At 44.6% G+C, this 19,862-nt stretch overlaps 1 protein-coding gene and 1 long non-coding RNA gene across 5 annotated transcripts in view; one reads left to right on the plus strand and one right to left on the minus strand.

Moving 5' to 3' along the window:
• Positions 1 to 19,862, minus strand: part of LOC118284103 — a 142,988-nt gene that overhangs the window by 44,482 nt on the left and 78,644 nt on the right. For 2 of the 3 annotated variants that reach the window (XR_007031544.1, XR_007031543.1), the window contains exon 3: positions 14,413 to 14,542. This is a non-coding gene — a long non-coding RNA (uncharacterized LOC118284103). Of the gene's footprint in view, positions 1 to 10,798; positions 14,543 to 19,862 lie in introns of those variants that run through there. The other variant, XR_004784754.2, reaches the window with a different exon arrangement.
• zgc:171482 (zinc finger protein) overlaps positions 17,438 to 19,862 on the plus strand; it is a 48,949-nt gene continuing 46,524 nt past the window's right edge. Inside the window, exon 1 of one of the 2 annotated variants that reach the window (XM_047334923.1) lies at positions 17,438 to 18,005. The gene's annotated coding sequence lies outside the window, so the exon portion shown is untranslated. The remainder of the gene's footprint in view (positions 18,006 to 19,862) is intronic. The other variant, XM_035606750.2, reaches the window with a different exon arrangement.

The raw sequence follows: 19,862 nt of genomic DNA on the forward strand, positions 1-19,862 counted from the left end.
CTCCTTTTCATCTGTCTCCGTTACTGTTTTGCTGCCTGAAATGTAAAATGCGGCCTGCTCCCACAAAGCAACCCCTCCATAATGTGGCATGTAAATGTTTAATGTATTTAATCTGTTGGCAGCGCATGTTGCCGCTTGTGTTATTACCCAAGCCAAATGTTTAAAAAGAGCTCCCAAGTAGAATTTTTTCCAAGGATTAAAAATACTTGCTTAGGAGTATATGAAAAAGAACAGCAAAGCTCGCAGTGCCTGGTAATAGGGATCGTGGGGATATGCATGTGCCACGAAAAAAGGCGGTAATGATAAAAGCTTCTTGCAGGCTTTGAGGGGAAGAAAAACTGGGTCATATCTTTATCAAAGTAACTACAGGGGCGATGGATGTGTGTGTTCAGTGAGACAGAGACAGACCGGTCGCAATAATTCACCCTGTCGCTGCAGAAAATGATGGCTTTATTGGCTACCTGTCAAGTAGAAAGGCCTTTGGGGAAGATACCATATCAGAAAGGGGAGTTTATGCATATATATAAGTGTGTGTGTTACGACTGGTCATGGTCAATGACAAATGGCAATCATTTAGGGTGTGTGCCGAGGTTTCGGGGTAAAGGTTATTTCTCCTACAAGGTCAAAAACATGAGGAAACATGACACGGGTGCAACACAGTTGTCAGCTAATTGTGAACCTTCCAGAATATAAAAGGGGGAAGAGGTGAGGCACCTCTCGTTCTCTCTGAGATTTCTGGCTGAAAATATTATCAAAGACCGTCAAGTAGTGAATCATCAGGTCTAACCTTGAAGACCATAGCCTGTGCTGTGTCACCTGTATGTGTATGTGTGTGTGAGCAAGAGCAGGGGAGTCTGAGGGCACTAATGACAGCTGATGATAGGCCGAGAGGAACAGCTCCGTGACTGATGAAAGCTGCTGCAGCCCACGGGCAGAGAGAGGGGTCAGATTGTTGCAGCGTTGGACCATGGTGCATAAAAGATAACTATTAGAGATAACGGCTATTTCACCGTTTAAAACTTGCTTGGCCAAGACACTGACAATGAGGGTGACTGTTTAAACAATACACTGCATTTGACACACTTTGATTTTAGGGGATCCTACGAGATAGGACACAGATTAGCTGAGAATTTAAAGATATATAAATAGTATTTAAAATAAACTCTCTTCTAGGATACGTTGCCTTTTTCTGACATTTCTCAGGTACCTTAACTTGCAGCAGGTTATGGGAAACATCACTTCATGAGTTGATGGAAGTTGGGCTAGGATCTTCCCCACTGGGAGCTTTGGACTGAGTTGAACTTTGTTCGATTTGTACTTGTACTTTCCTTTAGTTTTGACTTTTTTTCTGTTACTTCCTGTTTTACTTTGAAGTATTTGTGTCGTTTGCTTGTTTTCCTTCCTGTCTTTGTCTGGTTTCCATCAGATGCGTTTCGCCTGTGTCCAACTAGCCCTACCTGCCCTCTCTGTGCTCCACAGTCTACTTGACAGTTTGCCTGTTCAGTTTTGTCTGTGTTCTGTTTTATTCCTGCAGTGTTTCCTGTCCATGTTTCACCCACGTTTTCCTGTTGAGTTTTGAGTTCACCTAACTACAAGCCTGTCCATTATTACATGTTCTTGACTACACCGACCAGAAAACCATGCAAACCCTACAATTTTGATTGCTTGCAGGATGACATTGGCCGCATCCATCAGGCCCTGTTCATCACCAAAATGTTGGAGCAGAGAAATGATGTGAACCGTATGCCATGGCGGTGTCAGTGACATCTTAACACTTATTAAATTGGGTATTTTGGAATGGAGCTTCTAGCGACTACTGACAAGAAAATTAAAAACCCCATAATGTAATTTGTGCTGGAAGAACATTTTCACGTTGGTCCAACAAAGTTGCAGACACTTACAGAATAAGATGCCAAAGTTCAAAGTGTTCTGATGGCTCAGGAGAGGTCCAACACACTAATAAATCTCAATATTTGCTCATATTTGTATTTTGGCAACATGCACAGCACTTGCTTTTAATACTGTTGTTTATAAAAGATACTTATTCGAGAGCTGGATGTACAACCGAAAGGCAGAAAATCCTGAAACTCATGAAACAATTTGTAGGAAAGCTGAAACACGGCCGTGACCAAAGACGGCTGACTTCATCAACACAGAACTTCAAAGGCAAGCCAAGTCTCTACTGTATAGCCTCAGGCAGACTACTCATCAATCTGGTGACAGCGCTGAGGTGGTGCTATACATCCAGTAGATAACACCACACATCAAACAAACTCGGGAAACACTATCCTGCTCTTTGGCTGCAGAGAATCAGATTTTTAGCGGACACCGTGGCCTCGCAAGAAAAACGCACGCTAGGTGTGGAATGCTTGAATACACTAACAATCTCCCGTTTGTTTTTAACTGCAGTCAAAATCTGTCACAATCTCACTTCACAATCAAAACACTGAACCTATGTACTGGTATTAACCTTGAGTTACAGGGGTTTGCAGTAAAAAAAAAAAAATCTGATCTGACATTTGATCATTCTATACATTCAGGGGTCAAATGTGCACCTGATGCTGCTGGACTGCGAATAAAAATGTGAAACTATTAATTATAACTAAAATTCTTCTATCTTGAATTGTATTTGTAAACTCCTTTCCATTGCTGGAAACCTGGAGAGTGTAAGGAGGGAGTCGGGCCTACGCCCAAAAAAGTGTTTGTGGTCATCCTCTTACTCAACTACACTTGATAAGAACTGGTTGGAACTGACCTACCGGGTCTTATCAGATGTTATTAAAAACAAAAAAAAACATCTCTCTCTGTGTGTGTGTGTGTGTGTGTGTGTGTGTGTGTGTGTGTATGGTGCAGAGACATGTACGCACGATCACTTATAGATCAAGCCGATTGTAGAGACAGAGCTGCACTCTCTCACGTGAAATACAGCCCAGCTATTACTGTCCACACAGAGAGCACTGTGTACAGTAGGTGACAGCACTCAGATGCCCGGTTGATACAGTATACACAGACAGCAGACGCATTCTGTATGCATTACAGAGGACATGGCACCGGGGGGTGCGCGCGCGCACACACACACACACACACACACACACACAGTCTTCAGCCTTCAGGCTCCGAGGCAGAAGCAGCCTCCGCGGCGAAGTGCTGTAATTGCAGCTTAACTCTCCGGCAAAAACACAAACAACTTGGTCATATCCTGCACAGATGCAAACAAACAAAGGAAGGGGAAGAGAAACACAAGATCGTTATTAAACATCCGATGCGGTCATTACAAGAATTGCTTTCTGGGAGCAGCATTACATCAGTCCATATTTTCACATACATTACAGCAGAGTAAACAATACGAGTCAATTAGATATTTGACTGCTGACAAGACAATTGTAAAAGGAGCAGTATACTGAAGCAACAGGCAAAGGAATGAAAGTGGGCAAAAAGAGCAGGGAAGAGAGGAAGAAGGGGGGTTGTAAGAGACCAAACAGAGGAGAAACGGGAGGGAGAAGGGTAACATCTAAGTGTAGGAGAACCAGGAATGTTAATCCTCTTTGTATGTCTCCCAGCAATGATTAAACTTTTCTAATATCAGGCATGACGAGAAAAAAACAGGTCATAAATGGGTCAGCTGAGGTTGAAGAAGAAAAAAAAACAGGACCGGAGCCGGTGCTTGCGCTCACAGCAGCACAGCTTTCAGATCGCACAATGAAAAGCCACAAACAATCCGGGGTCACCGCCATCGGGGATCGGTGTACTGCGACGTAACCGAAAGCATGTCTCAGCTACACTGGGCTGAACATGCAGCAGTTGTAAAGTGGACGTACACATTTCCACCCCGAGCAGTGGAACATGCAGGGGCCTGGTTATCCATTCACCACAATAGCCGGAGCCACGTGACACTGCGCCTGCTGCTACTGTGTGAAAATGGCCCCGGGAAGCTGGCAGACGGAGTGGAGGAGTCGCAGAGAACCACTTAGCGGCTACGCTAGGGTAATCAGAGGTGAGAGGTCAGCACCAAACTGTGTGTGTGTAACCCCTACACTTCCTGGAAACTGTGCTCTCCGGAGGAGGATGAAGAGAGAGACGACGAGCGCACATTTTCCACCGCGCGGGATTCGCCGAGGCTCTGGGGGACTGCACATATCCTTCTTCTGCTACTATTCATTTGTTTCCTTCGACCCTTGTCGTCCCCCCCCCCCACCCCCCCGCTTCACTTTCGCCCCTCTTTCAACGAGCTGCATCGTCACCAGCAGATTTAAAGACAGGCCAGACGAAGCACCACGCAGGGAAAACGATGGGTCACGGGGTGTGTCGATGGGGTGCATGTATGTGTTTGTTACGTTCTGGTGTCAGCGGGGAGACACATCAGAGTCAAGTATTTCCTTGACCTGTCAGAGGAAAAGCCCTCTCACAGGAGGGCCCAGACATCATAAATCCTCTGTGATTCTTTCCATGCCCCTCTCTCTCTCTCTCTCTCTGTTGACGTTTCGCTGAGCCCAAATTGCAGAGGTAGTGTCGAAAACAATCTGATTCATAATTTCCCCCGAGTGGCTCTGCGAATTAGGCCCTCGCGCAGCTTAGCAGCGTGGCCTCGCTCTCACACGGCCGATTCATCAGCGTCTGCGGTCACACACTCGAAACCTGCGGAAACCTCCGGGCTCGTCAAGTGCCCCACGCTGGACAGCGGCCAAGCTGGACCGTCGCCACCGATACTTCGTTAAGCTCCAACAGCGACATTTATCTCTGTGGTCCTGCCATATACCATGTTCAAGTGCTGTTTTATGGGGCCTTTATTGTGAAACACCATAGACATCCACACACCCAGTGAGGCTCTTTCACACGCTCTCACATGGCTCTCTCGCTCACTCTCTATATATATATTCTTCCATCAAAAGCAGCGCAGCCCTGATCATTAACATTCTTACATTGAAGGGCAGTTTTCATCACTCCAACCACACGGAGCAGACGCTCCCTTTGAAGCCGAGTTAGAGTCAGCATCGGCTCCGCGTTCCTGCCAACTTCAGGCCTATCGAGGATGTCGGACTGCTCCTAATCTGACCAGAACTCTGCCGCACGTGTGAAGTAGCCACTGTCGCACATACCGAGCACTGCAAGAGACCCTGTCCAGCAAGGATGAGCAAAAATAGTCGAATGTGGCCGTTTGACGGCGAGGAAGTCCACTGTGCATTTACTAAGTGTCCGATAGAGGATCACTCCGGGACCTGCTCACTCACCAGGCACGTTCCTCGGATTATTTGCTGAACGGGGAAAACCCATGACATGGAGCCCTCAGACAACTGACACATTGTACAAGTACTGCTCACACATGAAGACAAAATAAGACACCAAATGTAAAAACTTCATATGAAGACAGACGCAGGTGCCAGACTGCCCTCTTCTGGCCCTTGTCCTCAGTGTGTGTATTTCAATTTTAAGTATGAAAAGGGGATTTTTCTTCAATCTGTCTTTTTCACAGTCAAGAGGCAGAATAGAGAATAGACAGTGACATGTCATTTTCAAATGTTGTCTATGCAGGCACTATCTCGTCACATCTAGGTTTGTTGTGATGATGGGCCATAAAGATTTTTTTGTTTCATGAGGGGTAAGAGAAGAAACAGTTTTTAACCTTGCCAGGCCTAAAAAAGCCGTCCAGTGGCTCCAGAAGGCCCCTCAGGTCTTTACGCTCCCACACCAATCGTAATATTTTTTAGTACATAACACAACTCGGCTGTAGGCTCCGGTGCTTTGGAGTATTCGGAAGAAAAAAACACCATCTCGACCACTGTAGTGCACAGAGCACAGATCCGCATGCCGATATGGGGCCGAACAGGCTGGTAACCAGTTCACCGATATTTCAGGTGTGTATAAAAGAAATCCGGCATTTTGAGGAAAAAGCTGGTCTTCTGCTTGTGAACTTCCTCCCCCCCTTCACTTGACTTCCTCCCCTCTTAGGTGCTTGCAGAGGCAGAGAGGGTCCCATGTGTTCGCTCATCTGTCCCTTGACACACATTCCCAAAACAAGCACTCTCCAAAACACTGCTGGTTGCCATGGCAGTGCAACTGGCCTGAGTAAATAGGAGAGGGGGAATAATGTCCTTAGAGGAAAGGAGTGTTGAATGGAGTTTAGGGACAGTATAGCGTGTGTGTGTGTGTGTGTGTGTGTGTGTGTGTGTGTTCCTGTTCGTGTGTGTGTGTGTGTGTGTGTGTGCCTGTTCGTGTGTGTGTGCCTGTTCGTGTGTGTGCCTGTTCGTGTGTGTGTGCCTGTTCGTGTGTGTGTGCCTGTTCGTGTGTGGCAGGGCTGACTAGAGTTGAGATGTCAGCGTGTGTTTGCACAGACCGTAATGATTCTGCCAGGCAGGTCTCCCATGGGGGAAGTGTAGTGGCAAAGAGAGAGACACACACACACACACACACACACACACACACACACACACACACACACACACACACACACACACACACACACACACACACACACACACACACACACACACACACACACACACACACACACACACACACACACACACACACACACACACACACACACACACACACACACACACACACACACACACACACACTTGCAGATGTAAATAAACAGATGCGTGTGTGCGCACGCACATTTCGCTTGTGACCACCACTAATGTTCAGTGAGGCGGAGTCGGTGTTGTGCAGATGCTCACTTCTGGCCGCTGTAGCTGGGCAACATGTGCTCATTACTCTAATTGCATTTCGCCTCATGATTGCTTACAGAATGGCTACTTGTGGATCTGAAATAAACCACATCTACCGTCTCCGACTCCTGATCTTGTTTAGTCTGACACACATTCAAATACACAGGTAAAAGCATGTTTAGTCTGCTTTACTCTAAATGCTTCATCATCACTTGAAATAAAAAGGCGCCTGGAGCGCCCAGGTGCCCAACAAACAGGTCAGTGTCAGGTAATGACGCAATTACGGTGCATCTATGCCACGACACACAATAAGGCGCCCATACTCAAGGAATATTAACATATCAATACATACATGTGTGCTTTAATACTTGTGCCAGTCATACCCAGTCATACAGACAAACACACACAAAGAGCACCACTGAAGCAGCTAAATGTCAATTAGACACTGATGAGAGATGTAAATGGAGGAATGTGGGACTAAGCAGAGGGTTAGTCCACGGTGATTTCCAGTTTTCAGTCTGAGGTTCCTTCATGTACATATTACAGGGGTATACTCTCTGTGCACTCGCCGGCTTTGTTATTGCATATATAAACCAGTGATTAATGGAACTCTGGACTCTGAAAATAAAAATGTCTCGGCTCTTTTTAGGGATTTAGTTCATTTGTGATGCTGCAGCATAAAAGCAATCTGCCAAATACTAAGGTTTCAGCTGAAATAATCTTTGATTCCATTTAGCCTACTTTTCATTTGAGGCCTCTTAATCTCCTCAATTTTCTCCAAGGCCCAGTTCTAATGCCAGCCATCTTTAAAGCTATACATAGATATCATATAATTCAAGAATGTCCGCTCCATCGAGAGCACAGGAATGATGAACGAGAACACATTAAAGAGATTTACGGCTTTGGCCACACACGTGAGCTGCCTGTAGTTTTCTTTCCATGCAAGACACACAAATGACAACAAGAGGAAAAAGAAATGCGGTTAACTAGTTCCCTGGTAACCACGGAGTAGCTTAAAAACAACCCATTAAACACACCTCAGTGCACTTTACGGACACATAAAGCACGGTCGGAGCACACAACGGACCGATTCACATGCATTGGCAGAACCACCCATTGCATCATCAAAAAGCAACGACCGTCTGTCTAAATCATACATATATGTATGATGCATGACCCATGGGGGCCCCCTGGGCAGCCGGGTCAGCTTGGCCCTCCATTATGTACCTAATCATGCGGGGTCTTGAGACCACATCTGGAGCTAACCAGGACCTGCGGGCCTGAGGCGAGCCACAGCGCCGCCCGTCATTGTCAGCACATGCTGCGGCAGAGCAGCTAAGGCACCTGGGCTCTTGATACCGGAGCCCCGGGTCTGCAGGCGTAGGACGTGGCACAGAGTGATGTTTCAATCTGCATCCTTACTCTCCTGGTCAGACTGGTAACAATTAATCGTCCATCTGCAGCTAATAAATGAAATAAATATGAAAAATATTTCAACCCTCCATGACAAGGCTGTCTTCTCGAGGCATTTGGGGGGAAAAAACATGTGTTGTCGTACGTGAGTGTGTGAATTAGTAAGTTTGCATCGACGTGCACGGAATGCGTTAGTGTGTTGCATGTTTATGTGTTGGGTGTTTATGATTATTCTGTATCACCGGTGATACACGAGTGAAGCTTGTGTCAGTCTCAGCACCCAATAAATCTCCTCCCCGCCCCGGCCCCGGCGGACGACACGTGTCTCTGTCTCGCTAAAACATCTCGTTCCAAAAGGTCACATCACCGAGGAGAACATTTTCATTAGCTGACGGGAACAAACACAGAGCGTTCAACTTGTACATATAGCATACCCACACGGAACGACACAGGCATGCATGAGAACTCACACCCATAGGGAAACAAACACACAAAGCATAACAAGCCCAATCCGGAAATCCCTTCTTTACGTAATCAACATTTTACTGAGGTTGCTACACAATAGTAGTCACACAGTGAGAGGGGAAGCTCAAATGAGGCTTTCAGCTGCGTTACATGAAACACTGTTATGTGGAACAACAGGACATGCAGCAGCAGCCAAACAGAGAGCGCTCGTGTGACGGTGCGGTCAGCAGTGAGCTGCATTATGGATCTCCAGGTGAGATTAAGCAAACAGCTCGTTATCAGCAACTATGATGGATGTACAGCGCGGCACCAACAAGGGAAGCCTCACTCACCGCAGATAACATCCATATAACAAATTACACTGCTGATCTTTTTATCATCTGACATTTTTTCCGCAGACGCCCCGCTGCGCGTCCGCCTGAGAGACGATAAATCTTAGACAGAGGGCTGATTGAGCGACGGCCAAACGCAGGAGCGTGCATCAGAAAATAACTTCCTTGGCACAACTGTCAATCATTTTCTTGGCAAAAATGAACCAGAACTGTAAGAGGAAACTGCAGGAGGAAACGGTGGATATTGAATTAGCAGAATAACAGTCTTTGCGCTCGCTCGCTCACACACAGCCCTTGTAACACACACACACACACACACACACACACACACACACAACCATAGATCACAAAGAGTACACTGAGGTTAGGACGGCCCTCACAGGTAATTCTGTTTGATGGCTTTAACAAGCCACCACTTCCATTTCTCCGACACTGTCTGTTTTAACACTCGCGGGCGGTGTAATATGAAATTTTCTGTTTGAGTCAGGCCAAAGTTGGCCATTTGGCCAACTCATAGGAACAAGGTAGGAAGTGTGTGCAGCGCGGCTCCCAATGTGCACAGCAGGGTGGAGCAGGGGGAAGTGATATGGTCACATTTTATGAATTTTTTTGCAGGAGTGATGGAAAAGGAAATATTGAGTGTTTGCAATTAAAATAAACTCAAAATCTTCCAGCATGGACCACGTTTTTTCTCTTAAACCCATGAGTTCTTTCAGCACCTGCAATCCATTTGGATTGCAGGTGCTTGTGTGTCTAACACATTTCTACATATCCAGTTTCCGTCTTTCCCCTGAGCTACTCAGGTCAAGGCTAGTTCAAAAGTCATTTGACCAGTTGTTATCCAAAAAACTTTGACCCAGCCATCAGCATACAGTAAGGGAAGAAGAAACATATCAAATGCTTTTGCATGTGGCCTAACAGCAGGACTGTTAACTTATGTATAAACAACCAAATACTTTGCCTGTGATATACAGAGGAAATCAGCAACAAAGTTGCAAAATCCCCCCCAAATATTTATTTGTGTTGATTTGCCTGTTAATAATCAATATTGGAGCAATGAAATCGATTTAAAAACAGACAGTTATGAGGAATTTTTGGTTTTGAAGTAGCTATAATCGATCTGAAAAAAAACACACCTGACTTATCTGTATGCATTGCTGAAATGCAAACAGACAAATCATTTTCACACCAAAATCAATATTGATTCTATCCGTCAAACACAGAACCATGTGCCACATTTAATTCCTGTGATGTCATCATTTAAATCTTCAACAGTTTGGACTGTTACTATTGAACCTTTTCAGAAAACAACACATTTTTCCCTTTTATTCCTTTGGTCAGATGCGTCCAACATTTTTTCTTTTTGTAACAATTAATTCAATCTACACCAGATGTGAACGGAAACATCCTGTGGATGCAGCTGCGATACACTTTTGATATTTAACTGTTTAACTGTGAGGCTCAGTTGTATATGGTAACAAAAAGAATAAAAGAAAAAGAGCCATTACTCCGCAAAAGGTGATTATAGGAAATTACTTTTGTACCTGTCTGTAGTGTATTCTCATGCACTCCACATACATAGGGCTGTTTGTAGTTGTTAGTCAGTTTGCTGCTGTTGTTGTTGTTGGTTGTGAGTGCAGGTATAGTAGTGTTTTGTTCCGATTTAAATTATTCACACACACACACACACACACACACACACACACACACACACACACACACACACACACACACACACACACACACACACACACACACACACACACACACACACACACACACACACACACACACACACACACACACACACACCTGCAAGACCTTGAGAGACCCCCGACCATGACTGTAATCTTCTCATCTCCTGGACGAAGGGAATGGTGGAGAGAAAAATTTAAGGGCCGGTCAAAAACATAGAGTAAGCAATATTTATTTATATAGAACTTTTCACAGACAACCATCACAAAGTGCTTCACTAGGATAAAACATACGAGAAAATACACAAGAAACTTAGACTTAGAAATCAATAAAAACTCAAACGAGGATAAAAACCGAGGCATGGATGAAACATTATTGTCAAATAAAAGCACATCCTACTCAAATGGCAGTCTGAACCAGTCCAAAGAATCCAATGACCTCAGGCCTATGGGGAGACTATTCCAAAGCCTAGGGGCTGCAGACTGGAAAGCATGATCTCCAGAGTCTCCGAGGTACACTTAGTAAGCCCTTGTAACACACACACACACACACACACACACACACACACACACACACACACACACACACACACACACACACACACACACACACACACACACACACACACACACACACACACACACACACACACACACACACACACACACACAGGGCCATGGTCTCACACACATGCCCACATTCATGGCTGTGACTGCAGAGAGACCCTGTAGCGCACGGTCAAAATGTTTTTGTTCGGTTTCAACCACAAGACCATGAGTTCCTTCTTGTTAGCTGGAAAGCCGAGTGCCTTTTGTTTAGAGGAAAGAGAATAATGGCTTGTTGGAAAGGGTTACCCTGCTTTACTTTCATGCCGGTGGTTGTTACGGATTTACGGGGATTTAGAATAAAGCCATTTGAGGATCATGTCATTGTTCAGAGCGGCATGGATACACAGGGGAATGGAAATTCACAGAGCTTAGGTAGAGATTTCAGTTCAACATGTTTGGAAATGATGACGGGGAGATTAATTTGTAAAGTCAAAGTCAAACGTAAAGGCATGCCAATGTACATATTGCACCATCTAAATACTGAGCATAAGTATAAATGTGTGTTCACATGCACGCACGTGCATCTCTATAATCGCATGCACGTGGGGTAAAATGCATAGTTCTCTGTACAGTATTCCTGCCTGAGTATTCCAAAAGACATCTAGATAAGAAGCATTGGACCAAAGGGAAACTTTTTGAGGGATTTGTCGAGTGGAAGGTTGGGATGGGATGAAATAGAAACTGGGATTCAAGGGGACTAGGAATGAAACCACCTCCCGGGCAGAGCCAGAGAGGAGCTCGAACATGAGTCACCCAGACTGTCGGCCGGGCGGTAAAGTACCAGGCAGCTCAGGCAGGGCTGAGAACATCAGTGTGACCCGCTGCCAAAGCGTGCTCATCAACCACCGTGGAGAAGAACACAGACCGCGCTGCACACAGAATGTAATGTACATGTAATGTTACATCATTAAATACCTCCAGGCCCAAGCCAAGGCACACACACACACACACACACACACGGGCAGATGAACAGCAAGTCAACACAAGTATTTAAATTCCGGGGAGACATCTGTAATGAGGACTGAGTCATTTGGATCTAATTATGGGCAACCAAGTAGAAAAGATGGAGTAAATCAACTCAAAGTGATTTCAGTAGAGAAAACGCAATTCCACTGTGCAAACTCAATTTGCCATAAATTTAATTAATGTTGGTTTAAATGGAAGCACTCAGCTAATTGTCTGTCATAAAACATTGCTGAGGTTTCGACTTCACTCTATCGCGCTCTCTCTCTCTCTCTTTCTCATGCGCTCTCCAGTTTTTTTTTTTCTCTCCTCTTATCTCAGGCCACAAGCATGGAGGGCGGCATCAGAGCTCTAGTGCCATCTTGAGGTTCATCAGGCATACTACTAGAGGCGAGGGCGTCCCTTATCCTTGATATTTCCAAAAAAATTAGGATACTGGGGAAAAGTGTAAAGAGTATGTTTATTATAGTTCTGTATCTTTTAGTATAATGTGTATTGCTATACTCAGCTGAGCAAAATCACTTGGGTCAAGATGTGTATGTTGGGATTATCCTGACATTATTTTGTGAATCAAATATAGCATTAGTGGTGCAAGAAGCCTTCTATGCAATATATTAAAGGTGACATATTATGCTCATATTCAGGTTCATACTTTTAATTTGTATCCATCATAATTCTGACCATCCTCTCCAAAAGGCACGGACTGTTATAGGAAATGTTATACCATGTTCTAATATACCATGTTCGCAAATACCATGTTCTTATGCACGCAAGTGGTAACCATTTGCACATACTTGCACTAATGTTATGTACATTCTTTATATTTATATTCCATATACTTGCACAGTTTTGCAGTTCTAATATTTTTACATTTGTAGTTCTTATATTTTACATATTTGTACGATTTGTTTTGTGCCTGATACCTTGCTGCTGTAACACCGGAATAAAGTACATCTATCTATCTAGCTTTTTAAGGGGCTTAACAAGATTCCATCACAAGATTATCTACTTCAAGTCACTTCAAACATTTGTAGCTTGTTCTTGTGAATCATAATTTCACCTGAATCTACATCTGAGAGGGAAGCATCACATACACCACAAGTTGTAGAAATATATAACCTTTAAAAAAGGGGGTTGCAAGTACCATAGCATTAAGGCTGGTCACAAGCTAATGAAGATTGGGGTCCATTGATACATAAGGCATACTGATGGAAACTGCACTGTGTTCTTTAGTCCGCTAGATGGCGATAGCGACCAACTGAAGACCAGAGGGTTAGAAAAAGGACGACAGTATTCACAGCGCAGCAGGAGACATGTAAAATTTTGTGAGGTCAACAGAAGTCATAGCATTGGTCATGCACAAATGATAAAGGTGTAAGTGGCTGCAACAGCAGAGATATACATCCTGTTTTGTGAATGATAATGATATATACATATATGTAAACCCATGCTGAACATAGCCATGAAATGTGCAGTTTTAATTATATTCAAGTTTGGGTGTTGAATAAAAAAAAAAACTGTCCTTAACATCTCTGCAGATAATTTGCTTCTCACCCGGCAACCACATGACAGAATCTCATGCATATTCCAAGTCTGCGGGTGTTGTTTGTGTAAAAATACAGCTCCAGACATCTGATGACAAGTATCATGTTGGAACAGTGAGGATGACACAGTTCTGTCTGCCACCTCACTATAAATCATTTTCACAGCGCCTGAGTTTCAGGTCGACGCAAAGTCGCGTTCGTCACTGGTTTCTTGATTTGTCACAATGAGAGAGAAGAGGGGGGAAGATTAAAAGCAAATTATTTGAGAATTTAACGGACCTAATATTGGAAGGGTTTGCAATAAATGAACTGACTAAGCTTTTGAAGAATTAAATGACGCTTAAGGAGAGCTCTTCATGTTTAAACATAGTCCAGTTTAGTTTTCCTTATGTAAGGCCTAAGGCACATACATTTATTGCCATTGTTGTGATAGAAATAAGAGCAGAGCTCTATGTGAGTTTGATAAGCTGTGGACAAGAGTAAAGAAGATGTTAATCACAAGGGGAAAGTTGTGTTGGAGTTGACGCTGGCAGGACACTCTCCTGTCCTCGCTCTCCCTTCACCGTCTGGTGTATAGGGTGGCGACAGGAAGACATTCATTTTGATTTAGCTCCTTCAGTGTCAGCTGTCCTCTATATATGGCCGTGTGTAAGCGATCTGCGCTACGTGTCGGAGTTGCTGATGCTTCTGAAATCAAATCCGTGTCAGAATTACCCCTCACCTGTTACCAATAAACACTTAACAGGAGAGAACACGGACCCGCGTCTGCCTCTTCCTCTGTGTGGTACGCACATTCAGGGACGTACTCTTGTGAGTCCGAGCGGTCGTCGTCAGGTTTCTGCCTCTCTGACCTGCGTTGGAGAAACAAAAGACTTGTCAGTTTTGCGAATACTTTTGGGATCATGATCTTGGAGCTGGCCTTGCTACTTCTTTTCTTCCCCCAACCATAACGGACACCCCACCTCAGCCCTGCTCGGGCTTGCCACCAACTGGAGGTGCCGGCAGGCTGCCCCCCAGACCTTGGAGCAGCATCAAGCAGACTGGGCCAGTGTCCCCGCAGCCAAAACGCATACAGATGCACCGCACTGAAGCCGGCATCACAAAATCAGCAGACTAACTAATTTGAAATGTTCCCTTTCAAACTTAAACACATACACATACACACACATACATATTCAGATCTAAATATAAACACGCTTTCAGCAGGGGAGTTAGCACATGAGTGGGGGAAAAAAATGAGATGATAAATTTAATCTTTGCTGATTTCTCTTTGCTGTTGAATTTATTACTTCTGCACATGCAGTTTGATTTGTAACATAGCATTAACTTCACTAGTGTTAAAGTATGCTTAATGTTTTGTTAGTAGTTCACTGTGTCCTTAATATTTTTTTTTACATTTACATCACTTAGAAACACCAAACTATTAATTGTGACCACAGTAAATAAATAATTTAAGATCCAGATCCAGCACACCAAAAAAAGAGTAAATTATTGATTTACAAAAACCTCAGTGGTTACATCAGAGTGAATGAAATGCCCAAAGGGGGGGGGGGGGGTTGCTGTACTGTAGTTGTCATCCAGGAAGAAGCATTATCATGACATCAATGTTGGCTTACATCCGCTCATGCAACACATCTGTCACTGTCAAAGCTCTGAATCAGATTCATAATTTGTCTCCTTTTGTCTGAACAGTTTCAGGACCTAACGACGTGGATGCCCTTACAGTGAGGGCGTCTTCACACAACAGTATGCTGTGGAAACACCGAAAGAGAAGCTCGGAGAGAACATACAGATAGATGTTAGACACATTTTGGTGCAGTTCTTCTTTTCATTTGAGCCTCTATCTGCCGTGCTGCTCTCTGCTCTGCGTCTCCTCTGCAGCGCTGTCATGCGGCTCTCTAATAGTAGATTAGTCTGGGCTTGTTAACGCTGTAAAGCTCCGAGAATTTACATCGATCTCTCGGTTTAATGAAAAATAACATCGGACAGAACCCCGCAACATTTCTCCCTCTCTGCATGGCACTCACCACCTCCCTCAAACAAACAAACAAATAAACACATGTACTTTCTTTTCTTTAGACAAAAACACCTTGACAACCACAGGAATTATAAATTATCGTGTCGTGTAGCCACGGCAGCTGGCATCAGCGTTAGAGATGATGAATTTTACTTGGGAAAATTTGCCAAAGGCAAAAGTGCCTACTGTGTTAGGGGGGAACAACTCTAGGCAAAGGGGAAAAAAGAAGAAGTGACAACGATACACACACAGAGACACACACTTACACACACGCACCCACATCCGGCCCTCTTTCTCCAGACCAATGCTGGCACTATACGTCCTCAGGCCTGCCTTGGCTGGTGGTTTGATAAATTGGCTCTTTCATCTCGTCGATGTGCATTGTGTCAGTCGGTTAGTGTGTATTTGGATCTGTGTGTGTGTGTGTGTGTGTGTGTCTGCCTGGGTACATTGTCTGAGCTGTGAAGTGTTTGGCTTCCTCAATGAGGGCTGCTGTCACAGCCTCTGAAAGCGTGTAATAGACGCCCATTCTCCCAGAATGAATACGCATCCATAGACTAGTGAGAAATGTGGCATTTCAAAAGGACTTGGGAAAGTCGAAACAGAAAAATTACGGAGGGGGGAAAAAAAGGGGGCACAGCAATGTCATCCCTTTCAGCTAAGCTCCAAATTCAGTGCATATGATGGCTTTGGGAAGTGTTTGCAGTAGACAGTGAATTAATGCCATTTTTTGAGAGCTCAAGGGGTGGCTATTGTTGGCTGCGCAAAGCTTCCTGGCACCAAATGAGGGGTTTGCGAGTTGGACTGCAATTCACGGCGGTGTAATGTTGTCTTGGTTTGATTGGGATTCAAAAGCGAATGTTAACTTTATTCAAATTCCTCAAAAATGCTCTTCCTGAAACACGGGGCCTCATTTGCAGGGATTTGCTTGTGCTGAAATAACGATTCGTGGAATCCGCCAGCTTGTCTTGTTCTCGAAAGTCTATGTTGAGAATGAGAGCTATGCAGTGATTTACTGCAATCAACTGCATATTGTAGCTCCTCTAATAACAGGTCGGTGTCTTGCTTTCAGGTTCCTCAGTGTAACATCAGCATTGTGTCACAACAGTCTGAAGCTCAAAGGCATTTATTCAGTGCATTGTCATTCAATACTCAATATGTATATATATAAAACGTATGTCATATTTGACAGTATGGAACTGGCAAAATCATGCCCTCTTTCCTTCAATCAAATATTTAATCAATAATCAAAATTATTCATAATCTTCTTGTCAATTGACCAGTTGTTTCGGCACTTTGAAAAAAGTTGTCCACGATGAAGCATGGCCGAGGATCAATGAGCCTGTTCGCAGAGGGCAGCCTATCACAGTGGTTCCTAACCTGTTGCCATATCCTATAAAAACATAACTCGCCACCGCTCATCACAGGTTAAATATTTGTCTTTGGGTTGTAAGCAATGTCACCAAAGAGTGGTTTTCCCTTTTTGAGACTTGGATTGGTGAAACTATCCAACACAAGAAAAAAAAAAGAATATAATAGGAGAATATACCTCAAAGTTCCAGTATAGATATCATAATAAAACCGCGGGAGAAAGTAAAATGTCATGGTGATGTGTGGCACACCTGCACAGACACTTGCTGTAGTTCAGCTTAGTGGAAACATCACATGGACATATACAGTGAGGACTGGGGGGGATCTGGGCTCTCGGACCGTCTCCCTGTTCATTTCTTTTTATGTAAGATGATATATGCGTGTGTGGGTGCTCTGTGGAACTCACTCGACCAGTGCTCCCACTCGCTCCCTTCTTCTGCGAGTGGAGCCTTCAGCGCGCTGCGTGAGCGCGGAGCGTCTTTCTGTCTGTCCGCCTTCCATTCATCCCGGCGACGGCTGCACACACACACACTCACACACACACACACACACACTCTCCTCCTCTCGCCACAGTGGCTGGGATCGGTTACTTTTTGGTTTGCTGGTCCCCCTCAGCGGCGGTCGGAGTGCCGGTGGATGATCTCAGCAGAGCCGCGGTTCTGCGTGATTCCGCGGAGCGCAGAGGAGTCGCCGGAGGACGCGCGCGTCACGACGGAGAGCGGCGGGTGGCAGTTTGACCGCCCTTTTTCTTTTTCTGTGGTTTTTCTTCTGTCCTTTGGATTGTAAAAACAACAAGGCGAACACGACGCAAAGGAACGGCGCCGTTGTGGACGGATCGTACGGCACAGGTGCGTCAGAGGACTGAGGACGGCCGGTCGGCGGATGATTGTCGGCGTCGTGGAGAGGTGTCGCTGCCTCTGCGCAAGGTGAGTGATGGGACACATGACAGCACACGCTTTGTTCAACAGACCGGTCTCTCTCTCTCTCTCTCGCTTTTGAGCACTACCGTGAGAGTTTGTATCAACGACTGCAAACTTTGTGATTTGTTTGTTTGTTTGTTTGTTTGTTTGTTTGTTTGTTTGTTAACCCGTCAATAACCCTGAGGCACGGAGTGGATGTATATTTTCTAAAGCACATAATCTACATCTACATCGGGTCCACTTACGAACCAGTCCAGTTGCTCCTGGATGAGTGAGAATGCCCACAGACGTCCCTTGATACCCGTGTTCCTCGACCAGGAGGTGGTGGACTAACGCAGGGATCGGGTCAGCGCTGCACGGGCTCAAACAAACATTGTTTTCATTGTTAGTTCATAATCCACGCATTGTTTGATTTCTATAAATGTCTAAGGCGCAAGTCTTCAAATGTGTATCGTTCGAAAAACCAAAGATATTCAGTCTGAAGTGAAGAAAAGCAGCTTATCCTTCCGGGAAAATGTGACACCACGTTTTCCGTGTGATCATTTTATGGCAATCAAATATTTGACATCATTTATTAATCATTTTGGCATGAATATGGAATTAGCTGCAGGGACTTTCCTTAATGAGCTAGGAAGTTTTCTGTCCCCATACCTTCAGATAATGGCTTTCTGTGAAACGTGAAAACGATACACGCACCAAATATGCTGTGGATTAGTTCTGATACTTGCTGCGTCGCGTTTCACTGGACCCCGTCCATCTCATTCGGAGCCCGCTCGCTGCAAGTATTTGTCACTTTGGGAAGAATGTCCAGTCAGCCTCACAATGTGCATCTGCGGCAGGATGATACCAGCTTATGGCCTTTTCACAGCCCTCGCCTGTCTGTCAAAAAACGCACACACTGGATTGTGCAGCTGCCCTTGTTAGGGCTGACTCGCATTCATCGAGGTGCCTGACCTGGACTCAATTCACACCTCACCCCTAACGTTATGCAGGAATGATGTCGTTTTGCCTCATTAGTACCAGACTTTGGTCCCCACGAGGACCACCGCTCTCAACAAGTCCCACAGTACATGCCATCCCCCACATATAACTCATTCAGACATACTGTAATAAGATGTCACAGAGTAAAACAATTACATTTATTTATGTTGTCAACTGCCTTCAACACAATCCTAGGACAAGGACATTTTATTAACTCCAAGCTGCAAGTCAATACTTTCGCCTTTTTGTTCCCACTGAGTTGCACCGGTGCTATTTTTTCCCCCACGTGCAGCCCAACCATGTGCCGTACAGTGAGCTGAGGCCTCATGCTCTGTTTACATGCGGCTTTTGATGACAAGTTAGCGCGAGAAATCTTCAGTATTGGTCCTGTGAACGATCCTGGCTTCCACTGTACTTCAGGTCACTGCAGCACACAGAGCGGCAGGGTGTCTCAGAGCCAGGACAGAATACAATATAGACAAGGATAGACCAGAATAGTATTGCACCTTATCAAACATATTAGAGCTGCAACTAATAATTACATTATTGTGAAATACTGCAACACAATTGATTAATTAGTACAAAAAATATATACATACACTGTATATCCATATACTTCCAAGAGATGTCTCCTTTAAAATGCTTGTTCTTTTTCCAAACAGCAGTTTTTTCAAGACCTATTTACAGATGCCTTAATTTATTCATTCATTCATTCATTTATTCATTCATTCATTGGGCCTCTGACCGAAACACCTCTGGGTGTTATTAGGTAGACCTGCAACCAATCAGAGCAATGAAATGGGGCCAGATGGTGAATTAAACTTGAAAAATTCTCATGTGAGCACAGCAAACACATCATTCTTATCAACAAAACGATGTAAA

Source organism: Scophthalmus maximus, chromosome 10, assembly GCF_022379125.1.
Source record: "Scophthalmus maximus strain ysfricsl-2021 chromosome 10, ASM2237912v1, whole genome shotgun sequence".
Classification (NCBI taxonomy): Eukaryota; Metazoa; Chordata; class Actinopteri; order Pleuronectiformes; family Scophthalmidae; genus Scophthalmus; species Scophthalmus maximus.